The following is an 18,336-nucleotide window of genomic DNA, read 5'->3' as shown; positions in this document are numbered from 1 at the left end:
GTTTGGTAGTAGAAAGGCACTCACGAACCGTGGTAATTTCTGAAGCGAAATGCACACCGCAGGTGATGAAGATGAAATGCTTATATGACATTGCATTGTTAGATATGATGATTATGTACAACTCCTCAGTTTTACATTTTAGAGTATGTACAATTACGCTAATGTATATCACTTCACATAAATACTTAATGTCGATCGGTTCATCGATTGTGATTTCGACCGTGTCATAGATTCACTGGTTAAGCCCAATGTGCGTCACTGCTGACGTCGATGTGAACGAAGAGAACACAGATGCGCTATGCCTAGAATCTGAGGGCGGATGTGTCTAGCGATAAGTGATTGCACATTGTTTCACCGGCGCTCTACTGGATCTGAAAGTGACATCGAACTCTAAGTGGGCGTTTGACAACAGATGCGCTCCAAATGCAATCTCCGGACACCGTTCGAGGCACTGTATTAGACTGCACTGCCTTCGGCATCAGCCCAACAGAGACTGCAAGGCCTCTGAGATGGAACGGCACCGTTGTTATGTCTCGAGGCATGCGCGCGTGATTCCTCATTCTCGGGGGCCTGGAACTTTCACCTGCGCGAGCAAAGATACGTTGCACTCAGGTCCGCTCCTTTTACGCTTTTCAATGATCGGTGCATCGGCCAAGATACCAATCGGTATGTTCCGAACAACCGTTGTCGAATTGGGAGTGTACGACGAGTGCATCGAGACGGTAGTCCGCAACGGAGACGGAACGGACCGAGTCAGGGTCCAATACTGCAAGCTACTCGTGAAATCTGGAGGTGATCTAGATGTCTGTGATCGAAGAGTTCCTGCCGATGTTCGCCAGATTCCACAAGAGGGCGAGACACTTCATTTCGCTCGACGCGAGAGTTCTTACTCCCTTCTGACTGTCTGAGCATGCGAGTTTGGGTAGTGTGTAGCGGCACATAATCATTACTGTTTTTAGATTTGTGTGCGTAAAAGCGTCCACAGGGAAACGAAGCAAAAAGAGAAAATGGTGACTGCCACCAGACGAAGTACAGTGCTTGCCAGATCTATAAGGAAAAAGGTAGTATATGATGGGGTATTTTAACTAAATAAATAAGAAGGTGGTACCGAGTGACACATATAGGAGATAGGACAAGAACACAATGCGGAAATCCGGCCGTAATGACTAACGAGGAGAGAGAAAAAAAAATAAAAACGCATGGTCTGCGGGAAAAAATTACGCCGATCCAACGCAGATATTGGAATCTATGTGAAGAGAAGCTTTAGTGAAGCAGGTAATTACATAATATTGTTACGAAGCGATCCATACATGGATGATCGCGAGGTTTGGCAGCGCAGTGAAGACGACGATGAGGATGCTAGCACGGGAACCGGATCAGACATCTTCTATTCCCCTAGCTTTCTTTGTAAATATTTTGTATATATATCCTTCGCTCACACCTTGCCTACGTCACACTTTGGTGGAGGTGCAGGGTACGTCGAACCTTGCAAAAGAACTCCGCAGCGGCCGTCGTTTTGGACATCTGTCTATAGAGGCGGAAGACATGGCGCCTACATCAGCGCCCGCCACTTCAACGGTCGTGCTGCAGAGAAGCTCCTCTCACGTTACACCGGGCCCTACGAGGTGCGGTGTCAACTCGGTGGCGACAACTACGAGATTGTAACCCAGGGCCCTACGTCTTCGACCCCCGCGCTACCATCTGATGTTGTTCATGTTTCCCGGCTGAAGCAACATTGCCCTTCTAGCTCCTGGCCTGCAGGAACTTCATGCAGGCAAGAAACTTCAACACCGCTTTAGTCATCCGCATTGAAGTTACAGTGGCAAACCATGGGCCGAGAACAGCTTCCTCCGACAGCTGTTGGCTGCTAACATTGACTAGGGAAATATCTAACGTCGTTCGCGCCAGCATATATGCTGGACAATCTCAAGGTTGTTTGACTGGCCGATGAGGTGTGCGTAGCGGCGGGTGAAAGCAACACCCAGCCGAACTCGCGTAGCAATGACGTCTTGCGCCGGGTAACCTTCGGGGTGAAACAGCATACTTATCGTTCGTCTTGGTCGATCATATATGTAGGCGTCTGTGGATATTATCGGCGTGGTTTCTGCATACCTTTGTAAGGTCCTGCATTAGTGCCACGATCCTTGAGCTGGTGTCAGGCAATCTGTACTTCATCAGAGGAAGAGAACGCCGGTCTTGACTCCCTGTCAGCGAGTTCATTGCCAATCAAATCCCGATGACCAGGCACCTATTAAAAAGCTACGAAGTGGCCACCTCGCTTGGCACTGTCATGAAGTTCGGCGGTTTCCAGCACGAGCCGGTAACATGATCCTTTCTTGAAAAATACTTTGCGCTTGCTAGCATAACCGAATTTGAAGGGAGAAAACACTAGGTTAGCAAAAATGAAGTTTCACGTTTTGAATAGAGGAAGAGAACACAAGGTGTGTGCACTCGCGGATGTCTTCACAACGTCTACGACCCTTCACTGAGGCATGCAAGGCGGCTCCAGGGGTGAACTGACGCAGTTGTATGTAGCATGACCTCAGCCTGTATATAGTGCGTCACAGTGTGACAGTGCGGCACTGCACAATGTGACATTGTATGTCTCTGTATGTGCCACTCAAACCATGTGCGACCATGGGGCGCATTGACACATTGCGTGGCAACGCTCAGACCCGGACAGTCTTACATTCTTTATTCTTTCCGTTTTTTATATTTCTTTTACCTTATATTTCGCGCGTCGTTTTTCCCCGTCTACTAGTACAGGGTAGCTAACCGGAGATATATTCTGGTTAACCTCCCCGTCTTCCCTCTTTTTGGTTTTTAATCTCTCTGTCTCAATCTTGGAAGAACTAAAGTCCAACTATGGCCCCAAGGTGGACGCACACGTATGTGTCTTCCTGTTCTTTATGAATAGTGAAAGTGTAACGATTAGTGAAAAGCAGATGAAAACGAGCTTGCATAGAACCGGTTAATTACGCGTGGGCAGTTCTATACGACGAGGTACAATCTAAGCCGGGTTGATAGGACAAGTTTGAGAGAGAGCGGCATAATCGGCAATGCCGAATGAAATAGATTCGAAGAAGTGAAGCAATTCCAACGAAGCATCTAAAATTAAGGGAAATACAATTGGCTGAAATGAAAATAGAACTAAAGACATGGTTTCGCAAGACTGAAATGAAACGAGAATATAATGAAAGACATTGTTCCGAAATAGCTTTGAGGAACGGTCTAAGCTGTGGCAATATCAAGCTTGAAATCCGAGGTGATTTCGGCATTTAATGATAACCGACATATTTAGAAGCAAGAAGTGAATGATGATATTCCAGTGGCAACAACAAAAAAGTTCGGCCTGAGGAAAACTGGAAATACAATATTAAAAAATATTTTAACGTCGAAAGGCTGAGGAAGAAATGCATGAACAATGGGGCAATGTGGAAGGAATTTCCAAAAAGAATGGCCTCATATAAAAATGCCCAGCTTGCCTGCAATCAAAGGAGGGGTTGGGCGTGCACTCTGCTACACTTTTACAGAATTAACACAGAAGCCTTAATATGCTATAAAAAGGCAGCGCCATAAAATATTTCATTTACTAGCTAACATAAATATTGTATAGAATAATTGCTAGCCGAGCATATTTAAAAAGAATTTTTGTAACACCAATTTGTAACACCAGGATATAAGCGCTGTTATTGGAAGCCCATGTCGCTGTTCTATGCAACATGAAAGCGAACTCGCCAAATTCCGTCCCTGCTTGCTTCGGTTGCTCAATTTAGAATGCCCGCCTCGTGAAAACAGGTTGCGACATTTAATAAGTACACCTACGCACGCTTTCAGACATTTGCTGATCGCACACACCTCCAAATGTGCACGTGTTCAAGGCGCACTTCCTTGTGTCACCGTATTAACAAAACTAACCATGCAGTGTGCCCACTGATTCATGCATACTTTTGTGATTACCATATACACACCATCACGATCTCTTTATTCCTGCTGAAAGAGAAGCAGTTAAGCAAGAGCCTGCAGCGCGTGACAGCGAGACAAAAAATAGACCCTCGTACTTATGGCGCTGTATGTTGAAATTACACATATCAAACAACCACGAACAAAGAAGGCTATTCAGAAATAAACCACCGTATCGGAGTCATTCGGGCTCCTTCATCAAGGGCGGTTTCGGGAAGGTGTGGCAGTTTTCTTTGTGGCTTGCCGTAATGGCGGTGGTTCTATCGGGGGACGATCGACCTTGCATAGGCCCTGCATGTAGGTGATGAGTAAAGCTTCCAACGGCCGGGTTATTGCCCAGGTGGCGCCTGAATAAATCACGACTCAAAGCTGAGGCGCTTCTCCAGGTTTCCTGCTCTGAAATATTGTTCTGCTCTCTTACTGTGTACCCAAACCTTGGGTCAATTCTAATGTATATTCTTGGTTCGTGAATGTTTAATTTGTCTAATTACAAGTGTTCCCCAACCAGACTGACTCCAGTTCAATGTTCACCTTCGAGTTCTGTATCTGTACGTTTGCCTCTCTCTTGCGGCTATGCACTTCAAGTTCTTGATCATGAACCAACTAACCCGAAAATCTTGTGAAGCCGTAAAATGTTGTAATGAAATATTCTGAGTGAGTTATCGTTAACAGGTGTTTCAGGCTGCCTGCTGGTGCGTAGCGTTATCCTGCGGCCTCTTCTGCCTTTTCGCGAGACACCTGTGGTACCGTAGCGACCCCCGAGCCAGTGAGCCAAACCGCATGGCGTGTATACGCCTTCACCGACTGGATCCTGTGGTCTCTGTCTGTGTGCGTCGCCTGGTTCATGTCCCCCTGCGCGACCAGCAAGGCAGATTAGCCACACGATGGTACCTTTGTTTAACACTACAACGTCTTGCTTGTTAGTTAGTTAGACGTATTATTTCGATGGCTTCTCGAATTTTGTTCCGCAGCGTCGCTGTACTCGATATGTCGTGACGTGTTCCACGAGTACAGATTGAGTTGGGAAGGTTAACGTCACAATTAGGCTGCACAAATATCAGATACTTGTAGGGTGTGGCGGTAGTCTGCTTATGATGAAATTAAGCGCGCAAAAGCCGAGACCAGAGAACATTTGATCGCATGCATTGTGCACCAAATGCTTCGCAATAGCATGAATTCCAAGACTGAGCGGAATATGAGAACTTCTTTCTATAAGTAGAGCATATAATGGCGTTTACAGACGTCGTCATTCGCTCTATCTGAAGCAAAGTATTGCGTGAAAAATTTTGCAATGATGCGGGCACCCTGGGCCGTTTTTCATAAAACTTCTACATATAAGCGCCATTCACGGTCACGGCCTCTCGTAGTCTCGCCACGTCAGACGATCAGCCAGGCTAAGATTTCCAGCATATAAATATAGCTTGTTTCTCTCTTTCTTATTATCTCTCTCTGACTGCGTGTGTGTAAGGTGTCCGAACACCACATAATGATAAAGTGCGCTTACGTAAGATGCGTTCCGTGAATACATATCCTTATTCACTGGCACTTCGTTAGCTACACAATTGGTGCTAACCTTGTTTTATTATAGGCAATGTAGAAGCGCTGTGGAGATACGATCCCTTTACTAATATTTATGTGATTAATTAAGGGAAAATGAGCCATCTACCCAACCGTAGCAACTGCTACAAAGGAAGTCCATACGGATTCTTTGAAATAAAAGCCTCGCAGCTGAAGAAAAATTCGTCCTGGTCCAGCACTTAAACCCGGGACCACCGCCTTTCCGGGGCAGCCGCTCTACCATCTGAGCTAACCAGGCGGCTAGCAGATGGCCGGGCAAAGTCCAATTTGTCAACAACTCGAAGCAAAGCAAGAGTTTGACGTAATAGCTCTGCGGAAACCCGCAAGGTGGAGAGAAGTAATGCTATTGCTTACTAACTGAAACATGGTGGAAATGTAGCCAAAACCTGGGGCACTACGCCGACCAAAGTAAAATTTGAAAGAAAAGAAGACGTTACGGCTCCCACACGGAAGCCTTGTTCACAGGTAAAAAAAAAAAATTCTTGTAAACCTTTTCACCATGTTTCAACCCGACCAGACGTCAAACTGAACTTCACTAACTGAGACAATGAGAAATTGCTGTATTTTATGCTGTAAAATCGTCTGTGCCAAATCTGTCAGTAAGGAAACAAAGTTCTCAAAAGAAAAGAAATCATAGACCAAAGTTACAAAATAGCAAGTCGCTCTAGATACTAAAAATCATAGCTACTGAAAATATATGCACGCAGTGCGATAAATTAAACAATTTTCACGAATGTGGACATATCTCACACTTGCATAATAAGAGCTCGACTCAGAAAGCTGTGAAACGATAAAAGCAATTCGCAACAATAAAAGTTTATTCAGAATAATGTGAACATGGAGATAATTTAGCTAATGAAGAAGTACCAACGATGCAACAGAAAACAAACTGCATATCTGTAATGCCTTCATTACAACGGGCACAATCCATTAACATGATGAGCGAGAAGTTTCACTCAGGCATCTTGCACTGCAGGGAAGAAAACGTGAACACAAACGGTGAGACAGGGTAATTAAACCTTTCGAAGCGCGGTCAGGTACAGATGCAGACGATGTTGAACGGCCCACTGCAATATCCACCTTGATGACCGTAATTTCTTCGACATTCTTGCGAACAAGTCAGCAACGACTTTGGACATCCAAGGCCTACAGAAATACGAATATTTTCAATCACTTCACCGCTCCCGCCGAATCTGTACATGCAGCTTGTTTGTGCGTCGTTACGATGTGAAGTTGTTTTCCTTACTGCACCAAGCAGCTCTACACGTGACACTAGAGAAGATGAAACTATCTAACCAGGCTTTATGAGGAGATAATTTTCATGCCTCTGCGTAAAAACTCGTAAACTCAACGCAACCATAAAGTTCCTCGCGAAGCTGTTGTACACGTATAACAGCTACAAAGTGCCACGTCTCTTGTGAAAAAAAAAAAAGAGGAAAGTGGGAGGGAAAGACGAGGAGGATAGCTAGTGTAACGTCGAGCAAGCTACCCTGTCTGGAAACAGCGCCTGTAACAGGTACACCATGTATACAGTGAGGAGGTATCATTAACGTCTTTGTTTAAGTATCATTAATTTAGGGTACAACAGCATTATTCGCTGCCTCGTTTTAATTCAACTATTTAGGTTTCTCTAAAGAAAGAAGGATAACATACACAGTCTACCGTGGGCTGGCAAAAACACAGAAGAAAGGCTAAGCACCTGCGCCATACCTACGTGCACAAGAACCAAGTCACTGAGACTGCCCGACTTGAACTTACCTGCTTCAAAATGGGTAAATTCGTAGGCTGCTGTCAAGTCCGCCAAAATAGTGAAGGCAAACACCCCAAGGCAGAAAGCTAGGAATACTGTCTTCATTCTGAAATATACATTAAAAAATAGAAAATTACTTATTCGTCTCTTCTTGGTGTTCGACACCGGACGTTCACGTTGTGCGTCCAACTTTAAATGTGAAGCATTTCTTGGCCATTTGCCAAGAACATTTGCCATTTTGACAGTACCTATGTGTCTAGCCGCCCACATCTTGGTACTCTCGTAGTCGTTTCGATACCTTGGTGTGTACCAAAATTGGCATAGTATGACAACAGTGTATGACAAACATAAATGAACGGTCATGACATGAATATCGGGATATGCGTGCCATGTAGGTTATGAAACAACCCCCTACATTTTGGTGCTTTCATGGTCGTTTCGTTAACTTGGTAGGCTCCCCACGCACCGCTTCGCGTATACCATCGATTTACACAGGGCGTGAGATCAGCCGGCTTTTTGATTATCAAGATCTCGTTATTGAGACGTTGCAAAAACTGACGAAATAGAACAGGGCACGGCGTCCACAAACGAGGGATGTGGTACAGACATCAACTATACGGGAAAGAGGGGCGAACAGTGGTAAAGTACGGAACGAAGACCGCCGCGTGCCCACAGTCCCCGTTCAGAGAGCAATCTTGGTTCCTCAAACTTTGTTTAACATTAGGAACTCATCGCGAGTCAACTTATTCCGCACTGGTGCATGACTCTAAAGAAAAAACATGATTGAATTGCATTTCTTCCTTCTTTCTTTTGGTACAGTGGACGTGTTGGCTATTCGCGGCGCTCTAGTTAACTAAAATCGAATAAAGTCGGCCTGTACAACCGAGTAAATCTGTAGAAGCAAAAATAAACTGCAATTTTTGCAGGCTCTCTGTTATGAAACCCTGCAACTGTGTGTAGCCGTGGTGAAGTGCCAAGAGACGGCCTAGAGGTCGACGACGGAGTGGCGTCGAAAACATGCAAGCACGTGCACCGCGGCTCCTGCATGGTCCACAGCAAGGACGACACCTTCCTGCACGTGCCCTCGTGGCGTAGGGAAAAAAATAACAAATCAAGGAGAAAACTATACGAATGAGCAAGCGCCACAGAAGAGCGTGCATAGAATGGGCAGATTACGCGTGGCCCAAGCAGCCTACGAAAGGCGAGGAGGCCACGGCGGCAGGCAGACGGAGCCCAGTATCGAGGCAAGGAAGACGCGTCGGCTTGGGTCGGACGTGAACGTCCGGGAGGTCAACAGCTGTGCGACCCATGCGAGCGCCAGCGCACGAGGGGACCTCTAAACGACACATCTCCCGCTCCCGTCAACCATGCCGACGAACCAGAGTCTCCGAGCGAACATCATGATCGGCACTCACTACACATTAGTCAATTTTCATTGGGGACGTTAATTGTGAATATCCGATCGCTTGTCTAAATCACGTTGCCCTGATTAAATGCCCGCGTCCAAAATCGCGTTAAAGGTCACGTTGCTGTCTTCCTCCCTTTCAGGCCACCGCAGAGACCCAGTTTAAACAAAGGGCTTGAGTTGAGCAGAAGGCACGCAGTTGACGGTTGGGATTTTCTGTAGCCCCGAGGCGCATCAACTCGGCGACTTGTTCATTTCTTCGCTTAGGTGGTTGGTTTATATGCACCAAAGTCGCGGCGTTGAGTATTGCACAATCAGTGTCTCTCTCGCCTATTTTGTTTTCGCTGTTGGCTCAAATTGCAACTTTCGTCTCCGTTCCTTTTCTCCATTCCTACTGCGATTTTCATCTTCTCTATGGTCACGAGATGGATTAGCTATCTACCGTAACCTGAGGCAGTTATAATTTCCGTGGACTTTTCACTAATAACATAGATATACTGACTACGACTATACTGCTATTGGTTGCGTATGTTTCTGGTTAAACATTTGCAAACCCCTATATAAGGCATACCACTTAATACTTGTCATTTCGTTTATAGGAAACCCTGTCCTGTCACAGCCTGCAAAGGAACCAGACGCTGCACCATCGTACGTCTGCTACGTGTAGTCGTACAAAGGCTCAATTTTGACGTCTAAGTACCCTCGCATCCGGCATTTTGGCTGTAATTGGCTGGTAAGTGCGGCGCAGTCTAGTATTCGTAGAAACGTAGTCGTAGGCATGTACTCGTACATTATAATGCGCTCATGCTCAGCGAAGCGCCAAGTCTCCGGGCTGCTGGAATGGCGGCAACATCTGCTGTTTCGTGCACGCCATTTTAAACCTGAAGCATTTCTTGGCCAACATTTTCCACTTCGACACTATCTATTTAGACGCCTACGTCTTGGGGCTCTCATGCTCGTTTAGTTAAATTGGTATGTACCAAAATTGGCGTAGTACGACAAGAGTATACGACAAATATGAACGATCGATCATGACATGAATATCGCGACATGTGTCTCACGTAGGTCATGAAACAGCCGCCTACATCTTGGTGCTCTCATGGTCGTTGTTTCGTTAACTTGGTAGGCTTCCTGTACACTGCTTGCACACTGCATCGATTCCCACAAGGCGTGGGATCTGCCGGCTTTTTTCTCCTTCAAGTTAAGTATTTGCGTTGTGAGGGCTTTGTGTGTCTTTCCTTTTTTTTTTTTGCTCCCTATTTTTAGTGCACAGAACTAATTGGAAGAGCCAACCAAATGTTTCTGTACTGCTTCGCCTGCAAGTACCGTGAAACTGTCGGACACAATAACGCAGCGAGAAGCACGGAGATATTACCTTAATGTCAGCTCAAGCGGGCTTAAGTGCAACTGTGTGTTCACATTTTTTACTTCAATTCACACTTTACACCAGGGAAACAAGTTACATAAAGCCAAGAAATAAGAGATCCAGGGTACTGCCCGACAACAAAGCATACCGGGTGTAGTTCTCACTTTAATTCGAACATTTTTAATTCATTTGCACGGAGCATATCCTGTAGTTCAATTTGCTTCAGTCTGCTTTATTTTCCAAAAAAAAGATAATAAACTTTTTGGAAGGCTTTGCCAGACAAAAGCTGCTATTAACAGCTTGGCGGAGCCGTGAAACATTACAAGGTTGTTGACAAGAGGACGTACATGCTTAAATATAGTTTTCAAGCTACAAACAAAAAGTGCACTCACCGCTACATTCATAACTTAGTCCTGTATCTATATAATATACATGTAATTCACCAAAATAGTAGAATATTAGTAGGAGTTTTCAATACTCAAATATAAAGTAAAGGTAAATAAGAAAGTAACAAGCTAGAAGCTCAAGTCAGAAATAGCACAATAAGATAGAACCTAGAAGACAAACAATAATAGTGTTACTCTGTTTACAAAGTACAAGTGTATATCATTGAATAAGAAATTTATTACCTGCCTAAACTGATTAAGTATACTTGCGAAGTTGTAGTACAACGCTTGATGTTTCTAATTCTTTCGAAACTTTGGAACATATGTGACATCACATCAGGTAGAACATCAGGTAGTATCTCTAAGTGCTAGGCGTGCAGTATATCTCAGGAACGGCTTAGAACGATCATTCAACCTTTTTCAGTTCGATTGCCTCTATACGCGGATAGTACTTGCACCACAAATTACAATGTCCAGGTAGCTAATCGAAAATATTCATAACTGGTTAATTATTCCCTTCTGAGTTGTAAAACTGAAGCCAGGTGGCAAGTTAAGTCTTGCGTGTTCAGAAGAAATTTTAATATTTGCACCAATCTATATGTATTCGTCCCGAAAATGCTCTAACAGATTCATTAGCGTTCCGCTTAAGATTCTTCATAAATGCTAGACGGATGCTTCTGGGAAAAATCAACTAAAGCGACAATTTATTTAACAGCACATCTTAAGGAAAGATGACTTAGAAGTAGTATTAAGCAGGCGTGACTTAACTACTGATTGGCTTCAATATCGCGATTGCAACATGTTGTTTAATATTAATAGCTGAAAGGTAATAAGGGAATATACTTAGTTATTTAATTGAACATCGCGACTTCTCTGGCAGGTAACTAGCGCCTTTTCCAGAAATTCAGATGAAAGGGTGGTACAGCGCTGTCTGCCACATGCGATGTCTTTTTTAAATCTGTTCTAACTAAAAATCATATAGGTATCATAGTGCTAAACTACTGCACAGTTGAGCTGAAGTACAGTTTGCATCTCTTTGTACCTTACATGTGAACGTATTACCTTCGCGACATCTACAGCAGAAGTGAGCTATGGAACTGGATGAATGGAGCCATTCATGCTTTTACCACAATGCGACCCTTTTCTGCCTTTAATTACTTGCACATATCACCACCTTTAAGTTCAGAAGTATCGAGCAACGTTAGCGCGTCTTTTGTACAGCCACAAATTGCTAACAATTTTAGAGCACTTCAACAGACGCAGCTGGCTCCATATCGCATGACGTCTCAAAGCTTTCAGCTCCTTTGAATCAGCCTCAAACGCTTATATTATCAGCAGTCCGCGCGTTGAGGCTACGATCATTACAAGGTCTTCACAAATTGCTGTTAGCTGGCAACATTACGTTCACAAATACATTCACTTACAGCCTCACCAAAGTGCGACGCGGGAACAAAGTCGTCTTGGAAGTTGTTCTTTGGGGATAACAGTAACAGAAAAAGAACTCGATTTGTCTTATAGCAATATGCACATCAGTGGTTGGTGTGGCGCGCTAGCAATGTACGGTGCAGTGGGAGGTAAATCTTTGAAAAAGTACCTGTTCTGGCAAACTAATTAACGACGTGACAAGGTGTCGCTACGGAACACAACACAACAGAGTCAAAGCAGGTCCCACCACTTCGGCCACGTTATACTGAAGGGAAATAGATATCTGGTGAGATACACTTAAACATTTTACGCAAATCCTGGACGCCGGTTACGATATTAAGTTCTTGTTCTGGGCACACGACAGTTAAAGGAGCCACTTACGTGAAGTAAGCGTAGGGAGTCTGCAGCAGAGGCTTTCGCACTTCACACTTGTGCCTCAAGCTTCTGGATGAAAGCGAATGCCTCTTGAGCCCTGCGTGCAGTCAGCCTTAAAGCTTTTGCAACACGGTTGGCCTGGTTCGCGCTAACAGTCGGGGGAAATCCTGTCGCGTCACCTGGTAGTGGTGGCGCCAAAACAGGGCGCAGCAGTACAAACACGTTACCTTCTGTGATCAATGGGTCGCCTCGATTGGGGGAACATGTGCCACAGAATGAGTGGGCGTTGGGGGCGACGCATGCCCTCTCCCGTTCTCTGCTTCACTCTCTGCCTCCGACGCGTGTCGCAGCGTTGAGCGGCCTCGACACCGAAGTTCTGGGCAGAAGGGCTTCCCACCCGGACACGACGCAACCGCACCACGTGCCGGATCGTGGCCAGGACCGAGGTGGCGAGAGAGAGAGAGAGAGAGAGAGAGGGAAAGAGCGCTTGTGCCACCCTCGCTTCCGTTGCACTTGTCGCGTGACCGCAGAGTTGACCCAAAAATAGAGAAAGGAGCGTCGTCGCTTGACGTTTCAGCGTGAGAACCGATCGAGCCACCACCCACCGGCAGGAAACGGCACCAGCAAGCTGGTGGGTGTGCCAGTGTGCAGTCGTACGCTCATCTTCGTCCGGCAAGGTATTATCGACGAGGAACTCCCGCGTGTGCTATTTTCTCGGCGACTTAGTTCCGTTGTTTCTCTGTCATGTTTATTCGTGAAAGGAAAGGGAAGAAACGTAAGGGGGACACTAAGGCGGCGCACTAGCCCTTAGCAATATGCCAAAGACGGATGAGCATATCGTCAAGATGACGTTCAATCTTTTGATGACGAAGACTGTTTTGATTATGCTGAGAAGGATGACGCCGGCATGCTTGAAAAACAAGTGAACTGGCGTAAGTCGTAAGGGTGCAGCGTTTGTCACTTCATATATTCCTGCAATCGCTTCTGTTTTCAAAATAAGAGGCATGATAAGAAGAGGAAATGCTCACGGACGCGCGAAATAGTTAATGTTCCCAGAAGCACCACAAATGGAGCGCAAGGAAGTGCTGTACTTACATTCATGCGAGAGTTTGAATTGATCGCCTCATGATGACACATATTTGTAACACAGAAAGAGGCTCTGGGGATTAGAAATTTCAGGCTCAGTCTGCAGGTAGGCTAAACCCGCCTGTATAGCAGCAACATCAACACCACCTTGACTTGCCAAATTGGGCTACGAGGGATTTCTTCCTGCCCGCTTCTGTGCTCATGAGCTCTTTATTCTAAGCCTCGAACAGAGTCGGCATTGCTTTCTTAAAACCACACACACTATCGGTTATAATAGGAGTTCGATCCCACATTCCATGCGCTTTTACTGCCCCTGTCCTCGAAGTTAGCATACGCGTGTCTTGCAGTGGAGCTATACGTATAGCGCAGCGAGCTGACGACAAGACAAAGAGTTACGTGTCAGACATCACCTTGGAAGCATCGACTCCGTCAGGTGACATTGCTGCTATGGGCGCGTATATGTATATAGACAAGAAACATGTTTGTCAACAAAGGGCCAAATTGTAGGCAAATAGATCAGACGACTTCGAACAACAAGCTTTGACTAGAAATTCTTGAAAACGCGTTCAAGCGTATTTAATGTTTGCTTCACATAAATTTCACACCATTACAGTTTAACAAAGCCTCATTTTCCGGGAATGAATGAGACGACAGCGCCGCCGCATCCCCGTGACGTCACGATTAGCAGCTTATGCATAGCGTCCGCAGAGTTTCCCGGCACATGGCGCATAAATTCTACGCCATGTTTCTGTCTTTTCTGTTTACGTACCTTCTCCCTTCATCGCCGGGGATTTTTGTACTTTTCAAACGATGTTGCTTAGTGACACATCTATTCGTGACTATTCTTTTTTTGTCCCACGCGCAGGCAGCCATATTTCTGGCACGTTTAACCCACCACGTTCACGCGGAAAACCAGACGATATTTCTTGCCACTGAGAACGTTTTTAAAGTGCTCTCGTAAGTCTTGTCCTTCGTGCGATCGATCGTCTTTTCAAACAAGTCGCAAACATCTTGTACAGTTCTAAAGACCGATTATTGATTTCATTTTCGTGACATGTCAACTATTATACGTGCTTACTTCCTGGTACAACGTCTACAGGTGCAAGCCCGCCACACGATGTTATACTTCCTGCACGCAACGTCTATGCAAGGCTAACTATCGCCAAAAAAAAAAGGAAAGAAAGCAAAAGCCACTTGTCTTTCTTACACCGAATTTCCTTATATACATTGCCAATGCCAGCTGTACCATGAGGAAAGGTTCGGCTGCCCGCAATCGTATCCTTATTGCAAGAACAACACTAATCAACTAGTAAAGGAGGCAGACTCGAAACCACTGTGGAACCTTGATCGAAAAAATAGAAGCCAGCCTGAAGGAATGAAAGTAGCAGTACAGCGACATAAATGAAATGACGGGAAGGTTGATCGGCTGTGTAAACAATAGTTGGTTTCTTTCGCACAACTTCGATCAAGTTATTAACATAGTCTAGTTTTATATAGCAGTTTGTATTTATTTTCGTCACTTCTGTGGATATCTATATCATGTTTGATTGTCCGTTTTCTATTTGGACGAACAGCCCCATGGCGCCAAAAATCTTTCTTCAGGTTTGTTGCAGTTTCTGTTTTTTACCTTATTCTTGTACTTTTGGTGCCCTTTTCACAGCGAACTGACCACTTGTGTTAAATTTGTACTTGTTAATGTTCATGTACCACTCCTGCCTTGGTTGCCAAAAGGCCGTTAGCATTATTGAATAAATAAATAAGTAAAACGCTTGAAAGAGTACTGTAGACTGGAGATGTAAAATTTAATGAAATTTTGAGGGACGTGAGAAAAACTGGTTTCTTTCATGTTTCTTCAGAAAAAAATACGAGAAATTGAAAAAAAAAATACGATTTCGCGCAGAGCTACGAAAAACCTGGCACATTTATTTCTCTAAGACTGAAAGGAATATAATTGTTACTTTATTGCATCACAAAAGTCTCAGCAGAGCTTCCGGGTTCAAAATCTGGGCACTATTTCACGTTGAGGCATTAATTTCACACCAAAGCGTCAAGACAGTCATTTGTATCAATCTGTACGCGATTTATTTCCGTTTGATGCGTCAACGCTTCGCTGTAGTGGACGAAGCCTTACGTACATTGAGGTTCGAGTGCATGTACACAGGTTGTTGCACGCGATTCCCTGCGAGCCTGTTGCGTAGCTTTGAGTGCACATTTTCAAACTCGGACCAGCTTCTTTCACACACTGCAGAAGAAGGTGGGATCTGCACTAGGCAACAGGAGAAGGAGCTCATGGGTTGGTTGAAGCAAAGTCCTTGCCATCACGTGGGTGGATCCAGGTGTTTCGCAGACTCCCAAACTGCTTCTTTTGACCAAAATTTTGCACACGTCGAAAGAAGTCGCATCACAACAGAAGAATTCTGCCGGGAAGCTTTTCTGTTTCTCTTTTTTAAATTTTATACTGGTTAAAAAAAACTAAAAAGAAATTGTTCTTTCCGAAATTTTTAATGTTTTTTTTTTCAGGCGCTTACATCTCTACTATAGACTAGCATCTAAACAAATGAAAAATTCCGTTTCAGTGGCTGTAATTTATGTAAACAAGAATTTTGTGTCATGGCTTAAAACAGTCTATTGGTAATCACCATGCTTTGCAAGTACTTTCACTTTATTTATTGTTTAAACTAAATAAACCTGCTCACTCTTTCGTAAAAATTACAGGGAGTCGAGTTTGGACTGCGGGGTCCCGTTTGAAAATGGGCAACGCGCAACGTACAATCTGTGTTGTTTTTAATTCTCAGACACCCGAGCCTTATCATACTCGCCCTACGAATTTGTACCAGTATCTCCAACGATGAGTCCGGCTCATCCACCATGTCAGGTTCCTTCACCTTACTCGCCGTTAATTAATCGTACACGTCTGCTCATCCCACCGCCCACACTAATGAGTTTGTCCTCTCCTGTACATATTTTTCTGTGGCTTACATTTGTTTTGCTCTCGCAATCGAGTTGTGAAACAGCATTGTATGCTTTTAAAGTTATGTATTGTTAATGTATGTATTACATGTATATCTATTTTCGTATGTATTGTGATAGCTCTCTCTTTGATTGCTTTCATTGAAAACAAGGAATAAAAATACATTAATATTTTTTTCAAGAAGCCCACTACGTCAAAAACGTCGTCAAAGTGAAAAAAAAAATGTTTAGAAACTTTCGAAAGGGGTTGCACTGCGCTTGCCTCCTCAGGCAAGGTGAGCGGCCAGTCGCGCGGCAATTTGGCGTGCATTCGCGGGCTTCTTTCACGCTCGGAAAAACACTTTTATTTAATACGTATTGCGCAACAGAAAGCTCTATCGTGAGTCTTTCATGTCGCTCTATAATTTTCTCATTCACACTTTTCATCCAATTATAATATTTGAGAACTTGATTAATTAATACTAATTATCTAATTAGGCGGAATGAAAAAAGCAGTTTCAGTATGTCTAGGCGACGGCAAACAACGTTACCTTTGTTCTGCCCAGCTACATGGCATTTGCATATTCTTAAACTCTGGCTAAAGTTAGCTGGGACACCCTGTAGAACACATGCATATGCTGACCGGTGAAGTTCTGGTAATGGGCGCTCTTACGGTTTGCGTAACAAAACAATAAATCACGGCATAAATCCTGTACATGTAATGTTGAATCAGATGAATCTCTAAAGCAGGCAGGCCTATTAACCGAGGAGCGCGTGTTATTCAATAGCTTGTTTGAATATCGTTAATTTCCTGCACTTGTCTACGTTGTTCTTGCACCACCAGATGCTCCACCTAATATAGCACGGAACGCTGACCAATAAAATAGTGCCAGTTAGAGCACATCTGTTCTGCGTAATCAAACGGTAAAGCATTGCATGAAACCTGCACGTGCGATAGGTATGTCTAAAGCGTTCACCCGTCTTAGTGGAACAGCGCGTTATATTCAACGCTGCTTTGAATTTCAAAAATTTCTTATATTTGGCTAACTCCATTCTTAAGACGCTGCATTTCTCAATTAGGTATGTGTCTATACATCGCCAATAATCAAGAATGAATATATACTCGCCGTGGTTGCTCGGTGGCTATGGTGCATGGGCTGCTGAGCATGAGGTCGCGGGATCGAATCCCGGCCGCGGCGGCCGCATTTCGATGGGGGTGAAATGCGAAAACACCTGTGTACTTAGATTTAGGTGCACGTTAAAGAACCCTAAGTGGTCAAAATTTCCGGAGTCCTCCACTACGGCGTGCCTCATAATCAGAACGGGATTTTGCCACATTAAACCCCATAATTTAAATTTAATTAAAAATGAATATGTGCTGCACGCAAGGGGTATTTATACCTCAAATATAGTGTGGATTTGTATTATTATTATTATTATTATTATTATTATTATTATTATTATTATTATTATTATTATTATTTTAATGGCCTGTGGCATATAGCACAATCTACTCGCTGAGGTAGATTACTCGAAGAGATGGACATGACCGACCTACATTGGAAAGCAAAGTGCACAGTGGGATAATTAACAAAATTTCACCAATAATATTTTACCTAATTGCTTTAGAACACATTGCAATATACGAATTGAAGCCAGTGTTTTCACAAGGCACATCCACTTTGAACAAATTTCGACACTCACATCATATTTCAGATAAGTGCTATCACACTTGCGGCAGTAATACACTGTTGCTTCGCTAGCTGTTATAACGAAACGCCTTTTTATGCATTGCAGCTCAAAAATTACTGCCGTGACAATACATATTGTCGCGTAGTTTGGGAACCCGTCTCGAAGCCGGTAAGCATGCTGAGAATTTGTTCAAAGTGGATGTGACACACGAAGTCCTCTGCTACAGTTAGTAAATCGCAGAATGTACCCATCATAAAGCAATTAGTTTAAAATCTAATGAGCGACACATTGTTAATTTGTCACGCATTCATTTCTATATATTGAGGAAATAATGTCCACCTCTGATAGCAATCCAGCTAAA

The 18,336-nt window shown here is 44.1% G+C and overlaps 1 long non-coding RNA gene across 2 annotated transcripts; it reads right to left on the bottom strand.

Moving 5' to 3' along the window:
• Positions 1-6,337: 6,337 nt before the first annotated feature.
• On the bottom strand, positions 6,338-12,641 carry LOC142585263 (uncharacterized). Of its 2 annotated transcripts, XR_012829065.1 has the most exons (4): positions 12,476-12,641; positions 12,255-12,345; positions 7,300-7,397; positions 6,338-6,687 (listed from the first exon to the last, which is right to left on the bottom strand). It is a non-coding gene; the product is annotated as an uncharacterized LOC142585263 (long non-coding RNA). The 2 variants fall into 2 exon arrangements; XR_012829064.1 differs by having other exon boundaries at positions 12,255-12,635.
• Between the last annotated feature and the right edge of the window lie 5,695 nt (positions 12,642-18,336).

Source organism: Dermacentor variabilis, chromosome 6 (genome assembly GCF_050947875.1).
Source record: "Dermacentor variabilis isolate Ectoservices chromosome 6, ASM5094787v1, whole genome shotgun sequence".
Taxonomy (NCBI): Eukaryota; Metazoa; Arthropoda; class Arachnida; order Ixodida; family Ixodidae; genus Dermacentor; species Dermacentor variabilis.
This window is presented reverse-complemented; position numbering and strand designations above follow the sequence as displayed.